This window comes from Peromyscus californicus, unplaced genomic scaffold (assembly GCF_007827085.1).
Source record: "Peromyscus californicus insignis strain IS unplaced genomic scaffold, ASM782708v3 Scaffold_18__1_contigs__length_77618521, whole genome shotgun sequence".
NCBI classification, from domain to species: Eukaryota; Metazoa; Chordata; class Mammalia; order Rodentia; family Cricetidae; genus Peromyscus; species Peromyscus californicus.
This window is the reverse complement of record NW_026294480.1, coordinates 6,231,756-6,241,561: the sequence shown is the minus strand read 5'-3', so window position 1 is coordinate 6,241,561 and position 9,806 is coordinate 6,231,756. Positions and strand designations below refer to the sequence as shown.

Genomic DNA, 9,806 nt, shown 5'->3' with positions numbered 1-9,806 from the left:
TGAAACACAAGAGAATTCATTCTAGAGAGAAACCCTAAAAGTGTGAAGAGTGTAATGATGTTTTCCTTATCTTTAACCCTTAGACGTTATAAAAAAAATCATTCTGAAGACAATCCCTAAAAGTATGGGGAATGTGCCAAAGAATTTGCTAATTTTTATATCCTTACTCAACACATGATATAGTTCATACAGGAGAGAAATCCTTCAAATGTCTTAAATTTTTACTTCTTCAACCCTTAAAACACATCAAATGGTTCATTCTGACTACAAATTCTATGAGTGTGTGAAGTGTGGTAAAATCTTTGCTGATAATTCAGGTCTTATCCATCTCTAATGAATCCATAGTGGAGAATATTAAGTTAATTATGTTGGAATGTCCACATGAACAACTAACTTCCAAGAGCACAAATGCTAAGAATGTCATCAGAGAAGACTAGAGACTTCTCTTTGCTGTAACCCCCAACAGTGTGTTCAAGCAGTGTGTTTGAAACTTGCCTTGATTAATGAGTCTCTTTCTTCTGTAACTATAAATGTTTCCTGAAACCTATACCATGTCCTAACTTTGTCCATTGGGTTCCTGGAGTCTGAGATCTGGGCTGTGGCATAGTTACTCTTGTTTTTCCCAGTGGAGTCATCCAAGCTCCTGTAATATCTCCCCTTGGTGTGTAAGAAGCTCTGTCTCTGAGCTAGCAGGTTTTCACCCAGCATCTGGCTCCAGAATTCTTATTGATAAAATAAAAGGAGAGAGAGTTAGTTAAAACTACAGGAAGGCTCTTCCGGTCTTGGGCCTCAGCAGCAAGGTAGCAGCTGCAGAGACACAGTCATCAGCTGAGGCAGAGATGGCATCAGGTGCAGCTGCTGTGCATCAGATAAAAAACAACAGTGCCCATAGAGCAGTAATGACAGGAAAGTTATGAGAGGAACCAATTATTTTCTGATTGGATTTGAAGCTCATTCCACAAACAGGAACCGATATGATGTTAATTTCATGATATACTTTTGCCTGGCTAGGTGATAAGATCTAGTGAGATTTTAAAGCCTTTATTCTAATAAGTACATAATGACTAAATTAACCTAAGTTGTCATCTTTATATGCACAGAGTCAGGTACTTCTCAACACCCACCAGAAAATATTAATTTTGTGGTAGATGGAGAATAAAAGCAGACACAAATTGGTCAAAGTGTAGAGAAATTTAGCCTGTGGAGGACCTTAATCTAAAAGTTATACCTGTGTCACACATTGTAGATGAGGTCCCTTACACACATCTAAAGTCAAAAGTCATTGATTCCTAAGGGAAAAGCAGTAGAAAGAATGTCAGAGCCTGATATGAGATGATATGAACTGAGATGTCTGCAGTTCTTGTATAATATCAGAGGGACTGGTCTTAACATACATCCCGGGGGCTCAGGAGAGAGAACTACAAACGGCAAGGACTGTTTTCGGGAAACAGAATCTCAGCACACCGAGCTCTATAGTCCACTTGCTTTAATACCTCTGGCATAACATCCTATTTACACAGTTTCAGTTCGGTTCTCGTGCCTAGCTCCTTTCTTGCCTGATTTTTTTCTATATTTATCTACTGCTCCCTCTAAGTTCTATCTTAATTCTGCCTCATCTAGGTCTTCTCATCTCATTCTTACCCGGGTAGGACTTCCCCATCTGACTCTTCCTTATCTTCCATGTTGTCCACATGTACTCTCTGGTCAAAATCCTCCTTATTCCTCTCCTTTCTCCATCTCTCTGTTCTCCACAAGTCTTTCAGGAGTCCAGTTATAAACCCAAGCAGTAGCAAACCCCTGGTCAAACAAGGTCACCAGGCTTGAATTCTATGGGGTTATAAAGGTAAGTAAGAATTTTCCTCAGGCAGTGACCACCAGGCTTCCAGAGTCAAATGGAGGGGTGATAAGAATCATATAGAGGGGCAGTAATTGTTAATTATCATTTACAGCCCAAAATGGAAGTAGCTAATGGGGAAATGAATTAACTAAAAGCTAAATTCGGGTAATATCTAAGAAGAGGGATCTTATATAGTCTTAAATGTGATTGGTAGAAAATGTTAAGAATCTATAAGTTGCTAGGTCAATGGGAGAAAATAAAACTGCCTTCTTTTCTCCTGTGGCTCCTATCTGTCCAAGCTATCTGCTATTTTTCTGCATGGTGGGGACATGTGTGCTCGATCACTAGGCAACCTGTGTACAGCTAGATACCTCTGGTGATAGTTAAAGGGAGATCTGGAACTAGAGGTAAGATTTGGGAAAGGAGGATGTTAAGCTTAATTGGCACATCTGCCAGACCTTCTCAAATGGGTGGTCTGGATGCTTAAGTCTGTTCTTAGAGAGTACAGAGGTATCTCTGATAAGGTACTTTCCTCCATCTGGGGATGGACCTGGCCAGATGCTGCCAATGACAATAAATACAGGGAGGCTTGAACTGGGGTTCTGGCTGTGCATAGCGGTCAGCGCAGAAAGTTATCTAAATATTCCTTTAGTAGAGGGGAAATGGTGCCCAATAAATGATGGAAAAGCTACAATAGCACACAAGAAACTCATAGCAGAAAACGGCTGATAATCAAAAGCCAAATATCACCAAGGCTCCTTGAGCCTCAGCTTGACCTATGGAAGGCCCTTGGCTTCTTCCAGGTATTAGCTTTGTCATAATCAGCTGAAATCCTACTTTGTATATTTTTGCGGCTTGCAGCATGCAGTGAGACAGTAGAAATACTGAAACATTTCTAGAACAGTGAAACATTGCTAGAAATGTCAGTACCATTGCATGCATGAACATGCTGTGTCTATTACTACATGAACAACAATTATACAGGCTAAGCCCCATCATACAATAAGCATGGTTGCATAAGAGCTTCAATATGTTTCTTGCCTTATAGAGGAGATACTGGCAATTGATGGCTCCTGAGGGAGACAGTCAATCTGAGAGGCTTCCAGGTTCCAGTCAACCGTCCTACACCCCTAAACTTAGAGGGAGCACTAAGTGGAATGAAGAAATAACAAAGAAAAAGTCCACCAAGCTGGGACAGTAAAGTGTTTTTAAGGGTAAGGAGCAATAGGTGAAGGAACGTGGGGATTTAAATAAACATTTAACATACATGTATTAAATTCTCCCCAAATAAATATCATTTTAAACCTTGTTGGTTTTTAAACCTTGTTGGTTTTGGATATTTGACTTCTTTTGGAAACTTGACTTGTTTTAGCAGTGATTACAGCACACGAGTGTGGCCGTCATAAAGTTTCCAGAGGGTCAGCATCCTACTGGGAAGGCGTCGTGAGATCAAGTGAGTGGACGCGTAGAAGGGATCAGATGTGAGGACTAAGGAGCCCTGCATCAGTGTAACCTCAGGGAAGAGACAGGGATGGCTTTGCAGAGATGAGATTCAGCCAGACTCACCTTGTATCTTCCACTTGGCTTTGCCATGAGAACAACAGAGCAACGATGAACAGTGACCTCACCACCTTCCCTTACCTCCCTCCTACATCCATAGTGATCACAGCTGTTTTTGTTCCTGGTTATCCATCATTTTGAAAGTTAGGGAAGGATTGTAACAGTCATATGATCTAGGTGGGTAGGAAGTTACAAGACATCACATATCTTCTATCATTGACTTTTGTTAATATCAGTTTGTTAACCTGTAAAAGGCATATACATTATAGAAAACACAGAAAAATGAATAAGCCTCTAGATTACATAACAAAGGGAGTCTATGCTTCCAGCTTTAATTTCCATCATAGTTAATAACACAGAAAGGCTGGAGTGTGGAAAGGTTCTATTTTTTTAAAAAAAGTCTAAGAATTGGTTAGCAATACACTTTGAACCAAGGTCCTGTTTCCTATATGTTTTGAACCAATGTTTTCTTCTTGCTTGAAGTCTCTGTAGACCTAGTTATTAATTTCCTCAGAACACAGGAGGAGATTTCCTCATGAATGGAAATGTCCTTAATGGATATACAATTGTTCTAGAAGAGTATGATTCTTTAAGCTACAGTCCGTGGAGAAAGTTTTTCAGGGGACCAGTTTATATGAGAACTATGGCAGACACACACTCTCAGGAGTAATAGTTCAGCATAGATTCCCAAGCTCAGGAGTAAATAATATAGCAAAGGCTCACACTGTCAAGAGTAGATAGTATAGCAGAGACAGACACACTCAGGATAAATAATATAGCAAAGGCTCACACTGTCAAGAGTAGATTGTATAGCAGAGACAGACACACTCAGGAGTAAACAGTGCAGCAGAAACATATGCTCTCAGCAGTTAATAGTACAGCAGAGACACCATCCTCAGGAGTAAATAATATAGCAGAAATATGTACTCAGGATTAAGTAGTATAGCAGAGACTCATAATCTCAGCTGCCATTTCTCAATTCTCTCTTTAATTTTAAACATATTTTAAAAGTAAAAAAGTTCATATGTGAAAATTAATAATACCTGAAAACTACAGTGTTCTCAAATATTGTTTTAACTTGGTGCATTTAAAAGTGCATTTCATTTGTTTATGCTGTGGAATATTACTTTAACTGTGTAAAGTTGTATTACATTTGTTTCTGCTGCCTTCGTTAATGATATAAAGATATGTTGAATTTGCTTCACCTTGTCTGCCTAAGGCACCTGATTGGTTCAATAAAAAGCTGAATAGCCAGTTGCTAGAGAGGGATAGACAGAGCTTGCAGGCAGAAAGAAAAAATAGAAAGAGAAATCGAAGATGGAGGAAAAGGAGAAGAGAAGGCAGAGAGGGCCACAGCAGGGCCAGAAGCCAGGCAGCTTCCAGACAGCCATGGAGACAGCAGGGAAGCAAGATATACAGAGAAAAAAGAAGGGTAAAGAGCCCCGAGGCAAATGTAGATCAAAAAACAGGTTAAGTTATAAGAGCTAGCAAGAAACAAGCCTAAGCTAAGACCAAGCATTCATAACTAATAAGTCTCCATGTCATGATTTGGGAGCAGGTTGGTGTCCCAACAGAAAGCCTGTGAAATTACAGAGGTGATGAACTTCTTCTGTACAGTTAGAAAAGACATTCTGAACAGAATCTGAGGCATTCACATTGCATTTGACACTATCTGCACTGAATATATTTTATGCACTTATACACCATGAAAATTAAAGTCCATGACAGAGTTGGAACCTGACAATCCGTTATCATATGTCCTCTTTCACAACCCATGTTCATTACCTGCTTTAAATCCTTCCTCATCTTCAAATATTTAAACCTTATTCTCTTTTCTACTTTACGTAGTATACGCACATATACATTTCCTCACATATGCACATATATTACTGTTTATATTAACCATATGGGAGGGAAAATTCAATGTATTTCTTATATGATTAGATTACCTCAGCTGATATATATTCAATGTCCATCCATTTTTCTGTATATTTTGTGATTTTACTTTATTGATAATTAGCACCACGTCTCTGTGTGTATATATAATAAACATATACATTTATATTTACATACTTATTGTCCATTTTCTGTTCATGAGCACCTATGTTGATTCAGGTTCTTTACAATTGAGAATAAAGAAGCAATAAACATAGGGTACAAATATCTCTGTAGTAAGGTATGAGGTTCACTGAGCATAAGCCCAAGACTAAAATAGTGGGACAGTGCAGAAACAAGATCACTGGTTCCTGTGGTGTGAGGTCATAATGGATGTGAGGTGCTGACTTGTGAGGTTCCAGTTGTAACTGCAGCACCCAGAGTCTATGCTGTGGTGGTCTCAGAGGCTACTTTGGGTCTGTGGCTCTAACCACAGACTGCACTGCACCTGTCTCCAGCAGGCTCACAGGGTCCAAGAGGTAATCAAAGATTTGACTCCATGTGGTCACCTGGCTGCCTAGTGAGCAGCAGCCATATGAACCTGTACTGATTTCTGAGGGCACTGCAGTGAAATCCTGGTTGCTGGCTACATTCCTATGGCTGTGAGGGTAGGCACTGTTTTATAAATTTGGACACTGTACAATCTTGCTTCCACAGTAAACCTGAGGCCCCATGCATTTATGGATGAACTACATACTCCAAGCTGGGATAAATGATTGGATGCTTATCTGCTTTTAAAGACATGTTTATACCACAAGATAAACAGTGGCATTTTTCATACCATTTTCATTCTTATTCGATGACCCCGGTAACTTTAAATTTATAATCAATATGAAATCTGTTGTATTCATTAGAGAGATTAAGGTCAATATTGGCAATCCTGGTAATTTGAATCAACGAGAAATGTGCTCTGATCCAAGAGTACATCCATGGAAGTCTCTATCTTTTGGAAATGCAATTTCATTAGAAAGATGAGAGAGGCAGAAGCAGGTAGATGTCTGTGAGTTCAAGACTGGGCTACAGAGTGAGTTCCAGGAAAGGCGCAAAGCTACACAGAGAAACCCTGTCTCAAAACAAACAAACAAACAAACAAACAAACAAACAAACAAACAGATATTAGATTCAGGGTTCTTAAAAAAAAAGAAAAAAGGGGGGTATAGAAATGATAGGATAAAAGGGTAGATTATTGAATCTACTCTGAAAAGAAAAAAAGGAAGATATAGATATAGTAGGATAAAGGGGTAGATTATTGAATCTATTTCTATAAAGTAACTACTTTTTAAAAATATTTTTACATTGGTATGGATCTTTGTGAATTGATACAAATTTGAGATTATTTTTGTTAGAATATACTATACATACATTTCTACTCTTACTCAAGGTATTCTACCTATACAACTTATTGAACAATGTAATGCAAATTTCTAGTCCATGAAATTTATTATTACCTACTCATTTAGATATAAAGAAAAGCAAGTTAGTAGTCAGTACCATCAAACTTGTTGTCATATTAGGTATGTTTTCAAGGGCAAATTGAGATATATTTTAGATAGATCATCTTCAAACACTTCAGTGTGCTACAGAATATCATTTAAGATGTTTTAATAACATAGTTTTTTTTTTTATGACAATGAGACATGTATGGTCCCGGCAGCAACATTCTATTTCAGAGAGGATGATAGGCATTGAAGAAATTCCATATGGTGCTTGTATTCCTTGTGGCAAAGTTAGACATGGGGCAAGAAAGTATTCTTGCCTTGACTGCTGAGAGTGTGCTGTCCAAATTGGCCAAGCAAGACACAAAAGATAGCAACTGTCAGACTTTGCCAAGGCAAGGTAGGACAGCCCTTTAGAATATCCTGCTTCACAGGTAAATCTTTCAGATATGCTAGGCCTGTAGGCCAAAGAGATGGATTCCCCAACATTGCAGAGGAAACTTGGGTGACTATCCAGGCAACCAGCTATTTCTGTCATTTCTCACATTTTTTTGGAAGTCATTGGCTTGCACTTCCTTCTTACTCAGGGAACATTATTTCTTTCTCAGGTCTCTGATGAAATTGAAGACTCTATAGTTATAGTTAAAGTTTTCCATATTATTGGATTCAGAAAAGAAATTCACTAAAGAGGTGAAAAGTGTATTGGGCTGAGAGACATTAAAAGTTTTGGTAATGCAAATTAGGATAGGAGGTAAATTAGGTACAATCCTTTGGACTCAACAAGATAGGATAAATAATGGAGTATTTTCTCTGAATTTGTCAAATGTTAATGGACTAGATACTATTGATATAATTATTGTCTGTATATACTGTATATAGTTATTGTACTCATTGTATATAGTGTTTCTTATATTAGTTATAACCTTCTTTATTTTAGAAAAAAAGGGAGGAAATATGTGGTGGTATTGTGTTCCCCAAAATATTGTGCACCCTAATAAACTTATCTGGAGTCAGAGACAGAACAGCCACAATATTAAACATGAGGATAGGCAGTGGTAGCATACACCTTTAATCCTAGCATTCTAGAGGCAGAAATCCATGTGTTCAAGGATACAGCCAAGCATGGCGACTCACGCCTTTCATCCCAGAAAGTGAGCCTTTAATCCCAGGGAGTGGTGGTAGAAAGCAGAAAGGTATATAAGGCGTGAGGACCAGAAACTAGAAGCATTTGGCTGGTTAAGCATTTGGCCTGGTTAAGCATTTGGCTGTTTAAGCTTTCAGGCTTTGGAGCAGCACAGTTCAGCTGAGATCCATTCTGGATGAGGACTCAGAGGCATCCAGTCTGAGGAAACAAGATCAGCTGAGAAGTTGGCCAGGTGAGGTTAGCTGTGGCTTGTTCTGGTTCTCTGATCTTCCAGTTCACCCCAATACCTGGCTGAGGTTTGATTTTATTAATAAGAACTTTTAAGATTCCTACTACAGAAATGTGATGATATATTGTTTGTGCTGTAACTAATAAAGCTTGCCTGAAGATCAGAGGGTAGAGCTAGCCACTAGCTAATCATAGAAATCTGGAGGTCTGTACAGACAGGAATATGACTGGGTGGAGAGAGGAAGGGATAATGTAGGGCAGAGACAGGAGCTTGGCCCCTTTTCAGTCAGAGATTTCAGAGAGGTAAGAAGTCTCTGTTGGAAATCAGCTGGCTACAGTGTAAATATAGAGAATAATGAAAATGCCCTGAGCAAAGGGAAAGTGTTTCCGTCCTTAGAGAATGGATCCCCCTGCAGCCACGAAGGCTAGATTCATTCTTAGGTGCCTCTGAGTCTTCTTTCCATGGAACCACATGAACTCACACACCCCTGCCTTGACACTTCGAGACACACATCCATAGAAGTCTGTATCTAGTGGAAGTGCAATTTAATATGAAAGGTGAGAGATTTTAGGGGCTTTGTGCTCAAAACTACACATCTAAGGAAGTATCCCCAGGGCAGCACTCAGTGACAAATAGAACTGTGCTTTGGGATCTGGCACCATCCAAGATAGAAGCATAACTTGGCAGCATCTTCCCCATTTGACTGGTTTTGACAGCGTTTAAGATGCTCCATGTAGAGCAACTTGGAACTTTGTCACAAGGTTGAAAGGAACTGATTCACAATGAAACACGCAGATGACAGCTAATTTGTGTTGGAAACCCATCTTTTTTTTTTTTTTTTTTTTTTTTTTTTTGGTTTTTCGAGACAGGGTTTCTCTGTAGCTTTGCGCCTTTCCTGGAACTCACTTTGGAGACCAGGCTGGCCTCGAACTCACAGAGATCCGCCTGGCTCTGCCTCCCGAGTGCTGGGATTAAAGGCGTGCACCACCACCACCTGGCGGAAACCCATCTTATACTCATGACAATAACATGGCAAAGTCTAGACAAAGGCTATCTGTTCTTCAGAGCACAGAGATAGAAAGTTTGAGTTGACACAATTCTTTGGAGTCCACATAACTTCAATCAGGATCCTCAGATGCCATGTACATGATGTTGCGACACTTGGGATTTCCCACTGCATTTCTGTCTCACTTAGTCTCATCTTTACTTGCTAATGACTATTCCTCCCTTATGGAATGGCAGATGTCCAGTGTTACATGGCATGTTGAAGCCATAATCTTGTAAGAACTGTGGGATAAACAGTTGTTTAAATTACAAAGTCAAAAAACTTTGGGCTTTGACTATTAGAGTCTAAGGAAACAGAGAAATGGATTGCCTTTCCAAGTAAAAGATGAAAGTGAAACTCCCAGAGGCTATGGTGTATAGTAAAGTATTTAATTGTTAGATTCCAATAAGATTATTTGAAATATTTGTATTTTAGAAATAATGTCTGTGTCCTGATTTTGAGAAACTGAGGTAAATTCAAGGCAGAAGCCATGAATTTCAAGATACTGTCACATAGGAATCCTTTCAGCATCAGAGAAGAGGAAATTGAACACAGCAGATGAAACCTCTGCAGAGGGAATTCCAGCAATGGATAAGGGTGAGGTGTCGTTACACACCTGT

General features: G+C 39.1%; 1 protein-coding gene across 1 annotated transcript in view; it reads left to right on the top strand.

Moving 5' to 3' along the window:
• The window catches only part of LOC128113348 (zinc finger protein 58-like), a 44,815-nt gene that overhangs the window by 14,702 nt on the left and 20,307 nt on the right, over window positions 1-9,806 (top strand). The gene's annotated exons all lie outside the window — the stretch shown is intronic.